Source organism: Chanos chanos, chromosome 2 (assembly GCF_902362185.1).
Source record: "Chanos chanos chromosome 2, fChaCha1.1, whole genome shotgun sequence".
Lineage (NCBI taxonomy): Eukaryota > Metazoa > Chordata > Actinopteri > Gonorynchiformes > Chanidae > Chanos > Chanos chanos.
Genome location: NC_044496.1, coordinates 3128655 through 3149297, shown reverse-complemented (window position 1 = coordinate 3149297; position 20643 = coordinate 3128655).

The following is a 20643-nucleotide window of genomic DNA, read 5'->3' as shown; positions in this document are numbered from 1 at the left end:
ATATCTCTACAACTCAAGAGTGGAAAAACATCACATTCATCTGGACATTTCAGGAGCTGCATATGTATATATATAGCTCAACTTAAAGACTTGATTTCACAGTAAAACTATAATATTACTATATTATTAAGGTGTCATATTACTCCACACAGATATTGTTACACATAAAACCCACATGACTTATTCTTACATTTGTGGTATCTGCTAGTGTTATCACCAATCACTGTTACTCTTCTAGGTTGGCGTGATAACACAGTTTTAATCTGGGATCTATCTATCTATCTATCTGGCTGTGTATTATTATGCATGTGGTTTTGATATAAACCATCAGCACAATGAACCTATGTCTGTGGTCACTACTCCTGTAAAGTGAGGAATGGACTCCCTTGATGTGGCCTGCAATACTGAAGCCACAAGCCCAGACAGAGAGAAAATGAAGCAAAAAAAAAATTACAGTTATCTAAAGTGGTATGGAGAAAACTTAAAGCTTTCATTAAAGTACCGGTCATTCCTGTTACACCTGAAAACAGGGTATGACAGAATATGAGAAACATATATATATATATATATATATATATATATATATATGCATAAAACATACACAAGCCACATGTATTAAATATGTTCATATGAAAAACGCACAATGACAGTTCACGTGAAAAGAACACACATGAGACAGTGAATAAAGTTTGCTGGGATTTATTCATTGGCAATGGTGCGAAAAAAGGTTCGCAGGCAGTCAGGATTTCTAGTGGCCCCTCAGTGTCACGGTCCAGCCCTGCTCTTCCAGATCATAGTCCATGTTTTCCTTGTGTCCTGTCAGGCATGTCTCGTCTGTCTGTTCCAGGTTGCTCCAGTCCATATTTTACACTGTTTCCTGCCTGGTTTCTGCTCACCTGCTGCTATTTTCCTTAATCAGCCACTGCATTTAAGCCCTGTCTGTTTCCACTCCAGTTTGCTGGATTATCTCGCCATCTTTCATGTTTCCAGGGCTGGCTGGCTGGCTGGCTGGCTGGCTGGCTGGCTGGCTGGCTGGTTGGCTGGTTGGCTGGCTTCATTCTTGTTCCCCTTTTGACCATTGCCTGTTTTTTGGATAAGTGTTTTTGCCTGTTGCATTTTTGATCTTTGCCTGTTTTTTGGACACTGTTTTTGCCTTGCGTTTCTGGAACTTCTGCCTGCTTTTTTCTGTCTCTTGTGCCTGACCTTCTCATTAAACACCAACTAAGACATACTCTGTGTTCTGAGTCTGCTTTTGGGTCCTCAGTCAACCAGGCCACACCAGCCCTAACACTTAGTAGCTCTTCCTGAGCACAGCCATCATCCTCCTCAAAAGGGAAGGTTTCGGGGTCTTCTCCTTTGTGGCCGTAGCACTCTCTGAAGCCCCAACGTCTTTGGATTTCTGCTGATTAAGACAAAAGAGATCTGATATTAATAAACATAGCAATGTGACACTAAATTATCAGAATTCCAGTGGAAACACATGCAAACTGTATGGTTTTGCTGACTTTCAAAACCTGGGCTCAAACAGTTACATACTATAGAGTCAAGAGATTCACTCTGTCAGAAAGTCTCTCTCTGTCAAAATCACAGATACAGTACAAAAAGTCAGCGGAAAAGATGGAACAATTTCTTACCTTTTTGATGCTCTTTCTTTTGGGAAAGCAGCACATGAATCTCTCCCATTTGCTCTCCTTCTTCTTCTCATTCTGAGGAGCGATTTTGGTCTCCTCCACCTCCATCTTTATAGCGGGGCTCATTCCATCGCCCGACAGGCACCTTGCTGCCTCTGCTCCTCTGTTCTCCACAAGGGCTATGAGGTTCATCAAGTCTGTGATGGTAAGCTCCTCCATCAGCTGGTCCACAATATACTGGACTGTCTTACAGAGCAAGGCCACCTCGTTCTCATCAATCACCGTCTCCCTGACGAGGGGGGCGGTGTTCTCAACGTGCCCCTCTGAGGGGACGGGGGTACCTGGGATGGCACCAGGAACCAGTGCTGGGTCTACCTCGGCCTGCCCGGCCTCTGATGGACTGGAGGATCTTTGTGGATCCTCAGCAGACTCCTCTGGATGGGTCTGGACCACCTCTGGAGATGCGCTTGCTTCTGGCAGCAACGTCGTCTCCAATTTGTGTAGGACATCATCCACAACATCCTGTGCCACCTGGGAGACTTTGGAGTCTTCTCCTACTCTCATGGTGGCTGGGGTGTCCTCAGTAGTTGAGGTGATCTTCAGCTGCTGCAGTGCAGCTGTTGTCTCAGGTTGAAAAACCTCTGACATTTCCTAATCCTCTCGTTTATAAGGTTTGAATCCTTTAGGACAGAAGTGTTTTGTGTAGAGCAAAACTGAAGCCGAAGTAGCAGGTCGGGGCCTTTTTATTTGCTGCAATGTGTGGGCGTGGTCACGTTGCATATGTCGTCATAATTATTCCTTCACCACGAAGTCAGGTGAGGGCATATCTCTGTACTTTTAAATAAAATGGAAACTTTTATATCCTAATTTTTAACTTCTTTTTGTAATTTATTTATTTCCTAATTTAATTATACTTTGTTATTTTTTGCTTTGCTTTGCTTGATTTTGTTTCCCGAAATTTAAGTTACTGTGATTGTCGCGCCAATCGAAAATTCAGCGATCATGATTATATTTGTTACTAACGGTTTTAATGCCGTTATTGTCCACTGTTAATAGATATAAATAACGAAATCCTTGTGTCTAGTCGAAGTCCGAAAATAACTAGATTTGCCATCGTGGCATCTCAAATAGCTCCGCTCTCTCAAAAAGACCAGCTGCTAACTCATATCTGTTTAGCGGAGCGGCTCTGTTAATGAGTACGAGGTTTGAATGTTCTTTGTTCTTGTTCCCCTTTCCCCTAAAGTTGGTTATTTGGAGGAAAGTAATCGGTTTTTATTCAGTTTAATGATTATTTTTTAATTCTTTACCGTCGTCACCCTTCATCACACTCTTGCACGAATTTTCGGAGGCTAAGAACTAGCATCAAATGTCTCACAGGTACTAGGCTCAGTCGGACCAACCGTTAATTTAAACACAAGTTTTGCGCGTGTTTAATCTCACATCGACAGTCGAATTAAGACGACACCGAATTGTAATTTAGGTGTAAATGTTGCCTAAAATTGGCCAAGCCAGATCCCTCTGTAGAGGGCCCAGACTAATCGAACAAACTTGTTAATTGTAAGTAGATGGAGTTGCGGCAGATCCCATCAACTGATACTCGATGAGAAGCTATGTAATGTGTATAAAAAGGGTTTTAAAAACTGCGAACGATTAATTACTGGAACTACGCGTTTTTCCCCAGGACCTATCTTCAAAACAATAAAAAGTCGTTGGTGTCAAAAATCGTACCATTGAATGAATTGATGTAATATAGTGATTCTTGAGATCTGGGACAGAACTCGTCCGCCAGAAAAGACGGTTTTTGGGTAGGAAAATGTGCATAATATCATTCATACAAATAGCCAAAAGACTAACCAGGACAATGTTAGCACAACAAAATATCAATTCGTGTTGTTTTATACATATATATTGTTGGAAAATTATTGCTCTCCTTTAGGCTAACCGTAGTAACCATGATAAACAATGTAACCACAATGTATTCATTATTATAGGGGTGAATCAATGTAATCATTTATATTAAAAGTTATAACTATACAATCTTTGGTATTACAAGAAATATCAAGTTAACTGTGTTCAAAAAGAAGAGGTCAGTGAGGCCCTTAAGGACTGCCTGTGAGATAAGGAAGGAGCCTCTGCCAGAGTGGTGTTGTCACTAGCAACGCAGGCAGATGGCTAAACGTTCAAGGTCTCATGGTACGTCATATGCCACTAATGAACAGGGCAGCAACTATTGGTGACCACTTGTTTTAGGAGCAAAAGGAAAATAAGAAATAATGATGTGATGTCATACTGAGTTGAGGGGGAATCTGTGAGGCTGGGCCGGCAGAGGCGCCCCCCTACAAAGAGATGAGGTAATGTGTATCTTTTTTGGGGAATTGATATGAACAGGTATAAGAATCGGTGCTTTGTGAGAATATGTCAGTCACTCCCCGGGACCTGACTCAGTTTGTTTGATGCCTTTTGAACTATACAATAAACTTATACTGCATCTGACTCATTGTTAGAGTTCTGTTGTTTTTGTCACAGAACAGGTATCGTGTGGCGTTGGGACTCAGTCTCATTTGGCCCAGGCTGAGATTTTCACCCACAATATATTTTTATTCTAAATGATATAATATGTGCTCAGTGCCTGAAAAAAACCTTGTCCTGAAGCAGGCCCCGTTACAGTACAATAGCTTATAAAGAATTAAAAGTAATGTAAAATTGAACCTCATAATTACTATGTGTAAGTAGTTGAGTAAATAATTTCATGACTACTAAAAGTCACTAGTAAGTTTTTAATATTCTTGTCAATTCATACCTATTTGTTAATACCTCGCATGTCAACCATAGTGTGTCAACACCATAACCAATTAAATTCAAGATTTGTGTGAAACTTCCTGTAATAAAGGCTTAATTTAAGTACATTAGAGCTTATAAGTAACTGATGATAAACATGATGGCGCCTGTGAGAAACAGATGTGTTATAAGAGAAAACATGGTATTTTGTCAACTCCATCAGGTGTCAACAGCATCAGGATTTGTATTTGATGGTGTTGACTCGTCCTCTGATGGTGTTGACAAATGCCACTAAAGTGTGTTATTACTCGTTTTACTGTAGTTTACTTAAATTGTCTTACTTATTATGTGTTTGATATTATTGTTGCACAGTTTTATGTGTTGAATTTCAACCAATGGTTGTATAGCTTTATGTTTTGAATTGAATCTCATTGTAATAGCTTCTCAAGTACTTGAGATGTAATAAGTTTTTGCTTATGCTTATCTATCAGAAAAGTATACTGATTGCAAAATGGTATGCATTTCAGGCTAGAATGGCCAGATAGAAGTTGTCAGTGGAGGAGTGAAAGAGAAGGAGCAGGGGGTATCAAGAAAGGAGAGAAAAACTTAATAGCCAGCCTGAGCTAAAGGAGGTGTTCCTGAGAAAGGAGAGGGAAAGGTGGAGAAATAGTGTGGAAGAGGCCAAAATAAAACCATCTGTGATTCTGAAGAAAGAGAAAAGAGGCATAAGAGAAGGTTTTGGAAACAAGCACAGACAGAGTCAAGAAAATACAAGAAAAGAGCACAGGAAGGCCAGCAAGATCCAGACACGCCGCCAGAGAGCCCTTTACACATCAGTTCTGATGAGCCGAGGAGCAGCAGGTAGCTATTTGCTGGTGAGAGGGAAAGATGCAAAGATTGTAGTTGTAGTGCTGTTGAAGTACAAAGTCCTCTGGCAATGTTGATGGAGGCCATGGAGAAAGAGCCCACCTGAGGGCACAAGAACTGGGATAGGCCCTGGTGATGTTCAGAGTGGAGAGTGGCTTGTTGTCATGTATGATCAGAACTGGTGGCTGGCTAGGGGTGGCAAGGTTAGGACTGTCACCTCACAGCAAGAAGGTCCTGGGTCTGATTCCTGGCCAAGGTCTCCCCGTGTCTGTCTGCTTTTCTGCCTGGAGCTCCGGTTTCCTCCCACAGTGCAAAGACACGTAAGGCAGGTGAATTGGAGATACCAAATTGCCCCTCGGTGTGAATGTGTTTGTCTGTGTGTCTGCCCTGCGATGGACTGACCACCTGTCTAGAGTGTTTCCCCACCTTTCACCCAGTGAGCACTGGGATAGACCTCAGTGCCCCGTGACCCTAATTAGGATAAGTGGCTCGGAAAATGAATGAATGAATGAATGGTGGCTGGCTAAAGCCTTAACAATTGACCCAGAGCATCAAGATCTTCAGGTTGAATTCTTTCATCCTCAGGTGCCAAATGTTTGTTTTTAGAAAAAAACAAGGATGGTGGGATGTCTGTTTTGTGCCATTAACAGACATTCTAGTTAAGCTCAATGAACCATCATCACCAGTCCGTACAAGTAGCACCAGGGACACACACCACATATCTGCAGAGGTCATGGACTTCATAGAAAAGGAACACTTGAATCATTTGTTGCCTGGTGTTTAAACTCCATTGACTACCTTGAGATGTCAAATTTGACTATGTATTTAGTTTTTTTTATAATGGTTTGTAATATTTTTAAAGGCTGGGCAGTCATTTTGAAAGATTTTGAATGATTTGAATTAGTTTATGTATAAGCAGCATATATTTGAAGAGGTTGTGAACTTTACAACTGGGTTATATGTGCATTATGTTCTTGACGTTTAAAGTCCCTCTACTCCCCTGAGATGTGACTCCAAGAAAAGAATGGTTATGTTATGTGTTTTCTTCATGTCTTGCAATGTTACAATGTTTGTGAGAGTTCAGTGGTCATTCTGAATGAAATATTTTCCTGTTCCTTGTTAGTTTGTCACCACCGTCAGTTTTTGCGTCACTACCGTCAATGCCTTGTCAACTCCGTCAGATGGACTTTATGTTGTTGTTGTTGTTTTTTTTTGTTTTTTTTATTTGTTTTGTGCCTTCAAGAATATTTGTATATAAAATCATTGCATTTCCAGAGGTAATGTGTAATTTTTAAGTTTCTAAATATCACTGTACATTAACAAGATTAAATACAAAACTGATAAATCTGTATGATCTAAACAGCAATCATCAGACACTGACTAATCAAACTTTTAAAAGGTGATATGATTCATTTGAAAACACGTGTGCATAATTAAGAGAACCAAGAAACTGCTAAGAGTCAAAATATCTGTGATAAGTTCATTCAAAATAATTTTATAGACATTACTATGTGTCTGATGGTGTTGACAAAAATCTGGCAGTGATCCAACAAACATGTAATTTATAGAAAAATATTAGAACTGGGAGGATGTTCCAAAACATGGTTCGGTAGCCAAAACCTCATTTAACAAAGATGTGTGCATAGGTTTTGAAAATAATCAAGATCATTTTTAGTAAATTAAAACCTGCTTTGTCCTTGATCTGAAGAATCACTGAATTACCAGACTGAAGCAGACTGTAACATACAGGCATGCTTAACCACTCCATGTCATTTTACTAAAGGCCATACAGAATTCACGCAGTTAACACCTTAAGAAAACCTCTGTCATGAATTGTTACACTTTGTTGAACACCACAGGTTTGTGTTATTAGTCCAGGGGGGTATTTCAGAAAGCGGGTTTAGTGAAAACTCTGAGTTTGTTAACCCTGAGATGAAGGAAACTCTGGGTTTTCCGTTTCAGAAAGCGAGGTAACTCAAACTCTGGCTCAGTTACCGTGGTAATTGACTCTGTGAACCTAACCAGCTCGCTGGCAGGTTTTCTTCAACAAACCCTGAGTTTCTCCCTAGCTCCTCCTTCCGGCTGAACCTGAAGCATCTGTCAAACATGACGTCTCCTTTCGTCGCTAATCCTGTCGGTGTTGAAACCAAATTAATTCGCATAGCCTTAGTTCGGGAGAGGTTTTTGAGACCCCGATTAGATGTATTATCATTCCCTGATGACTACGTAATCGAGCGTTACCGTATTTCATCACAATCTATCATTTATCCGAACAACTGCGGCCTAAATTTCCATTACATCTCTAATATTACACACCGTGGACTTCTTGCTCTCAGATCGGAGCAAGTTCTTTGCTCTTCTTTTTTTTTTGCGGACGGGAGTTTCCTTTATAACACTGGCGACGCCGAGTATATCGGGAAAGCAACTGTTTGTAGAGCCGTAAAAAAGTGTCCCTTGTACTTAAACGGCTACTGCACATTTTCCTAGTGTCAGACCTCTAAGGACCATCAAAGAGGAGTTACACAGGATTGCAGGTGACTGATATAGAATCATTCAGTTAAAGGTAATGATATTTTAAATTATATCGTGTTCATGACATTCTGCTGCGACCTCAGACTGGGATCAGTCATTAGTTTTTATGTTGCAGCGTTTCCCAGTGTCATGGGCTGCATCGATGGCACACAGATCCCTATCACTGCTCCTTCAGTTAATGAAGCAGAATATGTGAATAGGAAGTCTTTCCACAGCATTAATGTGCAGGTACACTGACTATTGTCTTACAATAACAAAGACTATACATCACAATATACTGCAACTAATATATCTCATTCTCTGCACTGTCAAGATCATATGTGATGCAGTGCACTTGATCACAAATGTTGAAGCCAGTGGCCCAGCTCTGTGCATGATATACGAATGTATCATTAGTGTACCCTGAGCAACAGATTTGCACATGGTAAGTAAAGCTTTGCACAAATATCATTCCTTGTCTCCCTCTTTTAACACCCTTAAAATGTATCCACTGTATAATTACAGGAGAGTTTGATGGCCACCTGCTTGGTGACAGAGAGTACCCATGCCAGCCCTATCTGTTGAGCCCCTACCCTGACCCTGAGCTGGGCCCCCAACAACGCTCCAGTGTGGCCCACTGCAGGACTAGAACCTGGGTTGAGATGACAGTAGGCATGCTCAAAGCCCGGCTCCAGTGTCTGCGTGCACTCAGGGTAACCCTAGAGACGGCACGTGACATTATTTTGCCATGTGTTGTTCTCCATAATATTGCCACAATTAGAGGAGAGCAGCACCCTGCCGCACAAATTAACGATCCTGAGGAGGACAGTCCCATCCACCCTGCAGATGTCCCGGATGGAGGAGCCGTCCGAGAGAATTTGCCAAAAACATTTCACAGATTAAGATACCACCACCCCCAGCAGTCAAATAAAGAAAATTCAGTCACATTTTATTTGGTCTTCTTTATTTCCTACAAATGCAACAATTACTATATTTAGATTGTTCCAACAATTAACAATTCACCTGTGACCATGCACCACTTCTAACTGCTGTTCCAGTAATTGAATTTCAAGATAGGCCTTTCTAATCTGCCACTGCAAGTGCATCATTTCTCAGTCAGTTTTAGCCATTTTCTTCAGGAGATGCATTTTATACAGCTCCTTAATTCATAACTGAGAAAACATAAGGATGACATTACATTCTACAGTTTTTACTGAACATCTCACTGGGTCAGTCTGTGCTGTGGAGGTTGATGGACTCTCCTAATGGTAATGCCCAGTCAAGCTCTGTTAAAAAGGATAAGAACATGTCATCCCTTCAATGTGCATTTTAAACTCAAAATTCCACACAAGAATGTAAAACATTTTAATAGGGAGAGAAATATCAGTAGCTACCATACATAACATTAAGATGTAAACCACTGTAGGCCTTTCTGAATCCCTCTCTGTGGCAGCAGACAACGTGTCTTCATCATCATCCTGTGATGAAGAGCTTTCTGTTTCAGTATACTTTAAACTACTACAATTGGCAACATCTCTGGGAGTATTTACAGCCCAAATGTTAAGCTGCTAAGCAGGATATTAGGCAAGAGGACATTTGTGTGTCTTAAAACAGCATTCTGTTGGGGTTAAAGCTACTGCAAGTTGAAATAGCCACTGAATGACATTTACTTGGTTTAATATGTCACATATGATTAAAACCAAAATGAGCCTATAGGCCTAAGCAAAATGTGTCTTACCTGTTTGAACTATGTTTTTATATTTCATTTTCAGCGGCTGCAATGTGCGCTTTGTGCCCATGGGATTGCTCCTAAAAGAAAATAGAATTTTATTCAATTACATTCCACCGCTTCCACCTGTAATATTAAAAGAAAGTGTGCTTAAATGTTAAATGAATAGACTTCTGCATTCAAACTTACGCATTGACTCGGGCAGCAATTCTCTCCCACGCCAATTGTCTCGCCTTTGCCGATGCAGTTGTGTTGCCCCCCTTTTTTTTGGAAAATGTGCTCATACTCACCGTAAACACGTATCAGAATTTCTAACTGCAGCGGGGTGAGGTAAAACGACTTTTGTTTTCGCCGGTTCCAATGGTGAATCGTAGTATCGGAACTCCATTGATGATGGCTTTTTAGAATTGTCATGCACGCGCTTAACCCGGAGTTAACATACTCAGAGTTGATCGAACCAACTCAGATCAGCTTTTCTGGAACCGAAAACTCAGAGTTTCCCATCTCAGGGTTCATCAACTCAGAGTTCCGGATTAAACTCAGAGTTTGTTAAACCCGCTTTCTGAAATACCCCCCAGTTCTATTTGATTTAATTACTAATGTCTGTCCTTAAATTGATGTATGTCCTTAAATATCTGTCTTGCCATGTGTCTGTTTATTTGTTCATTATTATGTGTTGTTGTGCAGAAGCCATTGCCTGAAGCTGTGTTTTTAATTCTGATTTGATTCCTGTTTATCTAGTTAATGGTAACAAAATTTCTCCTTTGGGGATTAATCAGTCCCTGTCATGGTTAAACCTGAAGGCAGAACTGAAGCACATTACTGCCATCCTCTGGACTGGAGATTTAGTGCATATGGGAAAAACTGATTGTTAAAAACGTGTTTTTACTTGCATGCCTCTATATCTCCATAAGATAAATGTGCAAAAAACCAGCACATTCATCTAGATATTTCAGGAGCGTGTATGTGCATACACAGTTCTCACCTTAAACACTTGTCTTCACAGTAAAACTATAATCCTACTGTATTATAAAGGTGTCGTATTATTAAGGTGTCGTATTACTCCCCACTAATGTTGTTACACATAAAACCCACACGTGTTAATATCTGTGCAGTTTACACAGTGTCCCTGCACTTATCGACTTATTATTACATTTCTGGTATCTGCTAGTGTTATCACCAGTCACTGTTACTTTTCTAGGCTGGTGTAATAACACAGTTTTCATCTGGTATCTATCTAATGTTGGAGAAATATTACTCTCCTTTAAGATTCTATCTATCTATCTATCTATCTATCTATCTATCTATCTAGCTGGCTGGCTGTTCATGACTAGTCAAAACTAGAGTGCAGTCAGACATCTTCAGAGCACAGCTGATTGTAGGTAAGGCTGAGGCAACATACACTGAGCCCATCATTCTGTTTTGGTGGTCTTGACTGCTCTTTGACAAAGACTATTAGAACAAGGCCCCTTAACAAGACAAGACAATACGTGAGCAAAAATCTGTACATTTTAATTAATAGGTTAATTTTACTGACAAATATCAATGGATAAATACTTAGGTATCTTTGATTTAATTTAAAATAGAACAAATTTACACAATTAAAATGATATTAAAATAATAAAAAATATGTTCATACGAAAACGCACAGTGACAGTTCACGTGAAAAGAACACACATGAGACAGTGAATAAAGTTTGCTGGGATTTATTCATTGGCAATGGTGCGAAAAAAGGTTCGCAGGCAGTCAGGATTTCTAGTGGCCCCTCAGTGTCACGGTCCAGCCCTGCTCTTCCAGATCCTAGTCCATGTTTTCCTTGTGTCCTGTCAGGCATGTCTCGTCTGTCTGTTCCAGGTTGCTCCAGTCCATATTTTACACTGTTTCCTGCCTGGTTTCTGCTCACCTGCTGCCATTTTCCTTAATCAGCCACTGCATTTAAGCCCTGTCTGTTTCCACTCCAGTTTGCTGGATTATCTAGCCATCTTTCATGTTTCCAGGGCTGGCTGGCTGGCTGGCTGGCTGGCTGGCTGGCTGGCTGGCTGGCTGGCTGGCTGGCTGGCTGGCTGGCTGGCTGGCTTCATTCTTGTTCCCCTTTTGACCATTGCCTGTTTTTTGGATAAGTGCTTTTGCCTGTTGCCTTTTTGATCTTTGCCTGTTTTTTGGACACTGTTTTTGCCTTGCGTTTCTGGAACTTCTGCCTGCTTTTTTCTGTCTCTTGTGCCTGACCTTCTCTGCCTGTTTTTGACCTCTGCCACTGTCTTTGCCCACTGACACCGTCACTGTCATTCAGTCCTTTTGGAGTTCTTGGAAGAATAGAACTCATTAAACACCAACTAAGATATACTCTGTGTTCTGAGTCTGCTTTTGGGTCCTCAGTCAACCAGGCCACACCAGCCCTAACACTTAGTAGCTCTTCCTGAGCACAGCCATCATCCTCCTCAAAAGGGAAGGTTTCGGGGTCTTCTCCTTTGTGGCCGTAGCACTCTCTGAAGCCCCAACGTCTTTGGATTTCTGCTGATTAAGACAAAAGAGATCTGATATTAATAAACATAGCAATGTGACACTAAATTATCAGAATTCCAGTGGAAACACATGCAAACTGTATGGTTTTGCTGACTTTCAAAACCTGGGCTCAAACAGTTACATACTATAGAGTCAAGAGATTCACTCTGTCAGAAAGTCTCTCTCTGTCAAAATCACAGATACAGTACAAAAAGTCAGCGGAAAAGATGGAACAATTTCTTACCTTTTTGATGCTCTTTCTTTTGGGAAAGCAGCACATGAATCTCTCCCACTTGCTCTCCTTCTTCTTCTCATTCTGAGGAGCGATTTTGGTCTCCTCCACCTCCATCTTTATAGCGGGGCTCATTCCATCGCCCGACAGGCACCTTGCTGCCTCTGCTCCTCTGTTCTCCACAAGGGCTATGAGGTTCATCAAGTCTGTGATGGTAAGCTCCTCCATCAGCTGGTCCACAATATACTGGACTGTCTTACAGAGCAAGGCCACCTCGTTCTCATCAATCACCGTCTCCCTGACGAGGGGGGCGGTGTTCTCAACGTGCCCCTCTGAGGGGACGGGGGTACCTGGGATGGCACCAGGAACCAGTGCTGGGTCTACCTCGGCCTGCCCGGCCTCTGATGGACTGGAGGATCTTTGTGGATCCTCAGCAGACTCCTCTGGATGGGTCTGGACCACCTCTGGAGATGCGCTTGCTTCTGGCAGCAACGTCGTCTCCAATTTGTGTAGGACATCATCCACAACATCCTGTGCCACCTGGGAGACTTTGGAGTCTTCTCCTACTCTCATGGTGGCTGGGGTGTCCTCAGTAGTTGAGGTGATCTTCAGCTGCTGCAGTGCAGCTGTTGTCTCAGGTTGAAAAACCTCTGACATTTCCTAATCCTCTCGTTTATAAGGTTTGAATCCTTTAGGACAGAAGTGTTTTGTGTAGAGCAAAACTGAAGCCGAAGTAGCAGGTCGGGGCCTTTTTATTTGCTGCAATGTGTGGGCGTGGTCACGTTGCATATGTCGTCATAATTATTCCTTCACCACGAAGTCAGGTGAGGGCATATCTCTGTACTTTTAAATAAAATGGAAACTTTTATATCCTAATTTTTAACTTCTTTTTGTAATTTATTTATTTCCTAATTTAATTATACTTTGTTATTTTTTGCTTTGCTTTGCTTGATTTTGTTTCCCGAAATTTAAGTTACTGTGATTGTCGCGCCAATCGAAAATTCAGCGATCATGATTATATTTGTTACTAACGGTTTTAATGCCGTTATTGTCCACTGTTAATAGATATAAATAACGAAATCCTTGTGTCTAGTCGACGTCCGAAAATAACTAGATTTGCCATCGTGGCATCTCAAATAGCTCCGCTCTCTCAAAAAGACCAGCTGCTAACTCATATCTGTTTAGCGGAGCGGCTCTGTTAATGAGTACGAGGTTTGAATGTTCTTTGTTCTTGTTCCCCTTTCCCCTAAAGTTGGTTATTTGGAGGAAAGTAATCGGTTTTTATTCAGTTTAATGATTATTTTTTAATTCTTTACCGTCGTCACCCTTCATCACACTCTTGCACGAATTTTCGGAGGCTAAGAACTAGCATCAAATGTCTCACAGGTACTAGGCTCAGTCGGACCAACCGTTAATTTAAACACAAATTTTGCGCGTGTTTAATCTCACATCGACAGTCGAATTAAGACGACACCGAATTGTAATTTAGGTGTAAATGTTGCCTAAAATTGGCCAAGCCAGATTCCTCTGTAGAGGGCACAGACTAATCGAGCAAACTTGTTAATTGTAAGTAGATGGAGTTGCGGCAGATCCCATCAACTGATACTCGATGAGAAGCTATGTAATGTGTATAAAAAAGGGTTTTAAAAACTGCGAACGATTAATTACTGGAACTACGCGTTTTTCCCCAGGACCTATCTTCAAAACAATAAAAAGTCGTTGGTGCCAAAAATCGTACCATTGAATGAATGGATGTAATACAGTGATTCTTGAGATCTGGGACAGAACTCGTCCGTCAGAAAAGACGGTTTTTGGGTAGGAAAATGTGCATAATATCATTCATACAAATAGCCAAAAGACTAACCAGGACAATGTTAGTGCAACAAAATATCAATTCATATTGTTTTATACATACATATTTTTTTATTCTAAATGATATAATATGTGATCATATTATCATATTGTCCTGAAGCAGGCCTCGTTACAGTACAATAGCTTCAAAAGAATTAAAAGTAATGTAAAATTGAACATCATAATTGCTATGTGTAAGTAGTTGAGTAAATAATTTCATGACTACTAAAAGTCACTAGTAAGTTTTTAATATTCTTGTGAATTCATACCTATTTGTTAATACCTCGCATGTCACAACCATAGTGTGTCAACACCATAACCAATTAAATTCAAGATTTGTGTGAAACTTCCTGTAATAAAGGCTTAATTTACATAGATTATAGAGCTCATAAGTAACTGATGATAAACATGATGGCTCCTGTGAGAAACAGATGTATTATAAGAGAAAACATGGTATTTTGTCAACTCCATCAGGTGTCAACAGCATCAGGATTTGTATATGATGGTGTTGACTCGTCCTCTGATGGTATTGACAAATGCCACTAAAGTGTGTTATTACTCATTTTACTGTAGTTTACTTACATTTTCTTACTTATTATGTGTTTGATGTCATTGTATAGCTTCATGTGTTGAATTGAATCTCATTGTAATAGTTTCTCAAGTACTTGAGATGTAATAAGTTTTTGCTTATGCTTACCTATCAGAAAAGTATACTGATTGCAAAATGGTATGCATTTCAGGGTAGAATGGCCAGATAGAAGTTGTCAGTGGAGGAGTGAAAGAGAAGGAGCAGGGGGTATCAAGAAAGGAGAGAAAAACTTTATAGCCAGCCTGAGCTAAAGGAGGTGTTCCTGAGAAAGGAGAGGGAAAGGTGGAGAAATAGTGTGGAAGAGGCCAAAATAAAACCATCTGTGATTTTGAAGAAAGAGAAAAGAGGCATAAGAGAAGGTTTTGGAAACAAGCACAGACAGAGTCAAGAAAATGCAAGAAAAGAGCACAGGAAGGCCAGCAAGATCCAGACACGCCGCCAGAGAGCCCTTTAGACATCAGTTCTGATGAGCCGAGGAGCAGCAGGTATCTATTTGCTGGTGAGAGGGAAAGATGCAAAGATTGTAGTTCTAGTGCTGTTGAAGTACAAAGTCCTCTGGCAATGTTGATGGAGGCCATGGAGAAAGAGCCCACCTGAGGGCACAAGAACTGGGATAAGCCCTGGTGATGTTCAGAGTGGAGAGTGGCTTGTTGTCATGTATGATCAGAACTGGTGGCTGGCTAGGGGTGGCAAGGTTAGCACTGTCACCTCACAGCAAGAAGGTCCTGGGTCTGATTCCTGGCCAAGGTCTCCCCGTGTCTGTCTGCTTTTCTGCCTGGAGCTCCGGTTTCCTCCCACAGTGCAAAGACACGTAAGGCAGGTGAATTGGAGATACCAAATTGCCCCTCGGTGTGAATGTGTTTGTCTGTGTGTCTGCCCTGCGATGGACTGACCACCTGTCTAGAGTGTTTCCCCACCTTTCACCCAGTGAGCACTGGGATAGACCTCAGTGCCCCGTGACCCTAATTAGGATAAGTGGCTCGGAAAATGAACGAATGAATGAATGAATGGTGGCTGGCTAAAGCCTTCACAATTGACCCAGAGCATCAAGATCTTCAGGTTGAATTCTTTCATCCTCAGGTGCCAAATGTTTGTTTTTAGAAAAAAACAAGGATGGTGGGATGTCTGTTTTGTGCCATTAACAGATATTCTAGTTAAGCTCAATGAACCATCATCACCAGTCCGTACAAGTAGCACCAGGGACATACACCACATATCTGCAGAGGTCATGGACTTCATAGAAAAGGAACACTTGAATCATTTGTTGCCTGGTGTTTAAACTCCATCGACTACCTTGAGATGTCAAATTTAACTATGTATTTAGTTTTTTTTATAATGGTTTGTAATATTTTTAAAGGCTGGGCAGTCATTTTGAAAGATTTTGAATGATTTGAATTAGTTTATGTATAAGCAGCATATATTTGAAGAGGTTGTGAACTTTACAACTGGGTTATCTGTGCATTATGTTCTTGACGCTTAAAGTCCCTCTACTCCCCTGAGATGTGACTCCAAGAAAAGAATGGTTATGTTATGTGTTTTCTTCATGTCTTGCAATGTTACAATGTTTGTGAGAGTTCAGTGGTCATTTTGAATGAAATATTTTCCTGTTCCTTGTAAGTTTGTCACCACCGTCAGTTTTTGCGTCACCACCATCAATGCCTTGTCAACTCTGTCAGATGGACTTTATGTTAATAGGTTAATTTTACTGACAAATACCAATGGATAAATACGTAGGTATCTTTGATTTAATTTAAAATAGAACAAATTTACACAATTAAAATAATATTATTAAAATAATAACGACTGATTTCAATGCCTCAGTGATTTTTTAAGCTAAATTGATCAACATTCCTTTTTACTGAAGTTATTGCATCTCCCCTCCCACACAGCCACACCTCTCAAAACTGTAATGGCAGATATGGAATTCAACATATCATTTTCTAAATGCATTAGATGAGATGATTTTTGCAAATATTGTCTTTCATGGACACCACTTGCAACATTTGCTGTCCCAAGACCAGTTGTTTTTTACTCTAGTCAAACAATATGTTCCATATATGTTCCATAATACTCTCCATCTCAGGGGTTGTCTCAGCCAGCAGCACACTCAGTTGGATAGGTATGTTCCTATGTTTCAGTCATGTAGACTTGTCACAGTCATTTAACATGTGTATTATTATGTGTGTGGTTTTGATATAAAACATCGGCACCATGAACCTAAGTCTGTGGTCACTGCCTTTGTAAAGTGAGGAATGGACTCCCCTGATGTGGTCTGTAATACTGAAGCCACAAGCCCAGACAGAGAGAAAGTGAAGTAAAAAATTATGGTTATCTAAACTGATATGGAGAAAACTAGGATCAGCACAGAAATCTGAGGACACCCTTCCAAAAAGCTTTCATTAAAATACTGGTTATTTCTGTTACACTTGAAAACAGGGTATGAGAGAATATGAGAAACATATGTATGTATGTGTGTGTATATATATATATATATATATATATATATGCATAAAACATACACAAGCCACGTGTATTAAATATGTTCATACGAAAACGTACAGTGACAGTTCACATGAAAAGAACACACATGAGACAGTGAATAAAGTTTGCTGGGATTTATTCATTGGCAATGGTGCGAAAAAAGGTTCGCAGGCAGTCAGGATTTCTAGTGGCCCCTCAGTGTCACGGTCCAGCCCTGCTCTTCCAGATCCTAGTCCATGTTTTCCTTGTGTCCTGTCAGGCATGTCTCGTCTGTCTGTTCCAGGTTGCTCCAGTCCATATTTTACACTGTTTCCTGCCTGGTTTCTGCTCACCTGCTGCCATTTTCCTTAATCAGCCACTGCATTTAAGCCCTGTCTGTTTCCACTCCAGTTTGCTGGATTATCTCGCCATCTTTCATGTTTCCAGGGCTGGCTGGCTGGCTGGCTGGCTGGCTGGCTGGCTGGCTGGCTGGCTGGCTGGCTGGCTGGCTTCATTCTTGTTCCTCTTTTGACCATTGCCTGTTTTTGGATACGTGTTTTTGCCTGTTGCCTTTTTGATCTTTGCCTGTTTTTTGGACACTGTTTTTGCCTCGCGTTTCTGGAACTTCTGCCTGCTTTTTTCTGTCTCTTGTGCCTGACCTTCTCTGCCTGTTTTTGACCTCTGCCGCTGTCTTTGCCCACTGACACCGTCACCGTCACTCAGTCCTTTTGGAGTTCTTGGAGGAATAGAATTCATTAAACACCAACTAAAATATACTCTGTGTTCTGAGTCTGCTTTTGGGTCCTCAGTCAACCAGGCCACACCAGCCCTAACACTTAGTAGCTCTTCCTGAGCACAGCCATCATCCTCCTCAAAAGGGAAGGTTTCGGGGTCTTCTCCTTTGTGGCCGTAGCACTCTCTGAAGCCCCAACGTCTTTGGATTTCTGCTGATTAAGACAAAAGAGATCTGATTATTAATAAACATAGCAATGTGACACTAAATTATCAGAATTCCAGTGGAAACACATGCAAACTGTATGGTTTTGCTGACTTTCAAAACCTGGGCTCAAACAGTTACATACTATAGAGTCAAGAGATTCACTCTGTCAGAAAGTCTCTCTCTGTCAAAATCACAGATACAGTACAAAAAGTCAGCGGAAAAGATGGAACAATTTCTTACCTTTTTGATGCTCTTTCTTTTGGGAAAGCAGCACATGAATCTCTCCCACTTGCTCTCCTTCTTCTTCTCATTCTGAGGAGCGATTTTGGTCTCCTCCACCTCCATCTTTATAGCGGGGCTCATTCCATCGCCCGACAGGCACCTTGCTGCCTCTGCTCCTCTGTTCTCCACAAGGGCTATGAGGTTCATCAAGTCTGTGATGGTAAGCTCCTCCATCAGCTGGTCCACAATATACTGGACTGTCTTACAGAGCAAGGCCACCTCGTTCTCATCAATCACCGTCTCCCAGACGAGGGGGGCGGTGTTCTCAACGTGCCCCTCTGAGGGGACGGGGGTACCTGGGATGGCACCAGGAACCAGTGCTGGGTCTACCTCGGCCTGCCCAGCCTCTGATGGACTGGAGGATCTTTGTGGATCCTCAGCAGACTCCTCTGGATGGGTCTGGACCACCTCTGGAGATGCGCTTGCTTCTGGCAGGAACGTCGTCTCCAATTTGTGCAGGACATCATCCACAACATCCTGTGCCACCTGGGAGACTTTGGAGTCTTCTCCTACTCTCATGGTGGCTGGAGTGTCCTCAGTAGTTGAGGTGATCTTCAGCTGCTGCAGTGCAGCTGTTGTCTCAGGTTGAAAAACCTCCTCTGACATTTCCTAATGCTGATTTTTCCTCTTGTTTCTAAGGTTTGAATCCTTTAGGACTGAAATGTTTTGTGTAGAGCAAAACTGAAGTCGAAGTAGCAGGTCGGGGCCTTTTTATTTGCTACAATTTGTGGGCGTGGTCACGTTGCATATGTCGTCATAATTATTCCTTCACCACGAAGCGAGGTGATGGCATATCTCTGTACTTTTAAATAAGTTAAAAAAAAATTATATCCTAATTTTTAGTTTGTTTCTGTAATTTATGTATTTCCTAATATGATTATACTTTTTAAAATTTTGCTTTGCTTGATTTTGTTTCCCGAAATGGAAGTGACAGACTGTGCTTGTCTAAAATGCAGCGCTCATGATTATACTTGTTAGTAACGGTTTTAATGCCGTTATTGTCCACTGTTAATAGATGTAAATAATGAAATCCTGGTGTTTAGTAACTAAGTTTAGTAACTAGGTTTGTCATCGTGGCATCTCATACAGCGCCGCTCTCTCAAAAAGACCAGCTGCTAACTCATATCTGTTTAGCTGAGCGGCTCGTTGATGATGAGCACGAGGTTTGAATGTTCTTTGTTCTTGTCCCCCTTTCCCTTAAAACTGGTTATTTGGAGGACAGTAATCGGTTTTTATTCAGTTTAATGATTTTTTTAAATTCTTCACCGTCGTCAACCTTCATCACACTCTTGCACGAATTTTCGGAGGCTAAGAACTAGCATCAAATGTCTCAGTCGGAGCAACCGATTATTTAAACTCAGTTTTGCGCGTCTTTAATCTCACATCGACACCGAATTGTAATTTAGGTGTAAATGTTGACTAAAATTGGCCAAGCCAGATCCCTCTGTAGAGGGCACAGACTAATCGAGGACCTATCTTCAAATCTTCAAAAAATAAAAAGTCGTTGGTGTTTAAAACCTTAATAATGGATTGATGCAGTCTATAACAGGCACGCTTAACAACTCCATGTAATTTTACTGAAGGCCATACAGAATTCACGCAGTTAACACCTTAAGAATTGTTATACTTTGTTTATCACCACAGGTTTGTGTTATTAGTCCAGTTCTATTTGATTTAATTACTAATGTCTGTCCTTAAATTGATGTATGTCCTTAAATATCTGTCTTGCCATGTGTCTGTTTATTTGTTCTTTATTATGTGTTGTTGTGCAGAAGCCATTGCCTGAAGCTGTGTTTTTAATGCTGATTTGATTCCTGTTTATCTAGTTAATGGTAACAAAATTTCTCCTCTGGGGATTAATCAATCCCTGTCAGGGTTAAACCTGAAGGCCGGCAGAACTGAAGCACATTACTGCCATCTTCTGGACTGGATTTGATTTAGAGCAAAATTTTTGGGAAATTTTGACTGTAAAAAAAGTGTTTTTACTTGCATGCCTCTATATCTCCATAAGATAAATGTGCAAAAAACCCATCACATTCATCTAGATATTTCAGGAGCGTGTATGTGCATAAACAGTTCTCATCTTAAACATTTGTCTTCACAGTAAAACTATAATCCTACTGTATTATTTAGGTGTTTGTATTACTCCCCACTAATGTTGTTACACATACAACTCACATGTGTTTATATCTGTGCAGTTTACACAGTGTACCTGGACTTATTTATTGACTTATTATTACATTTCTGGTATCTGCTAGTGTTATCACCAAT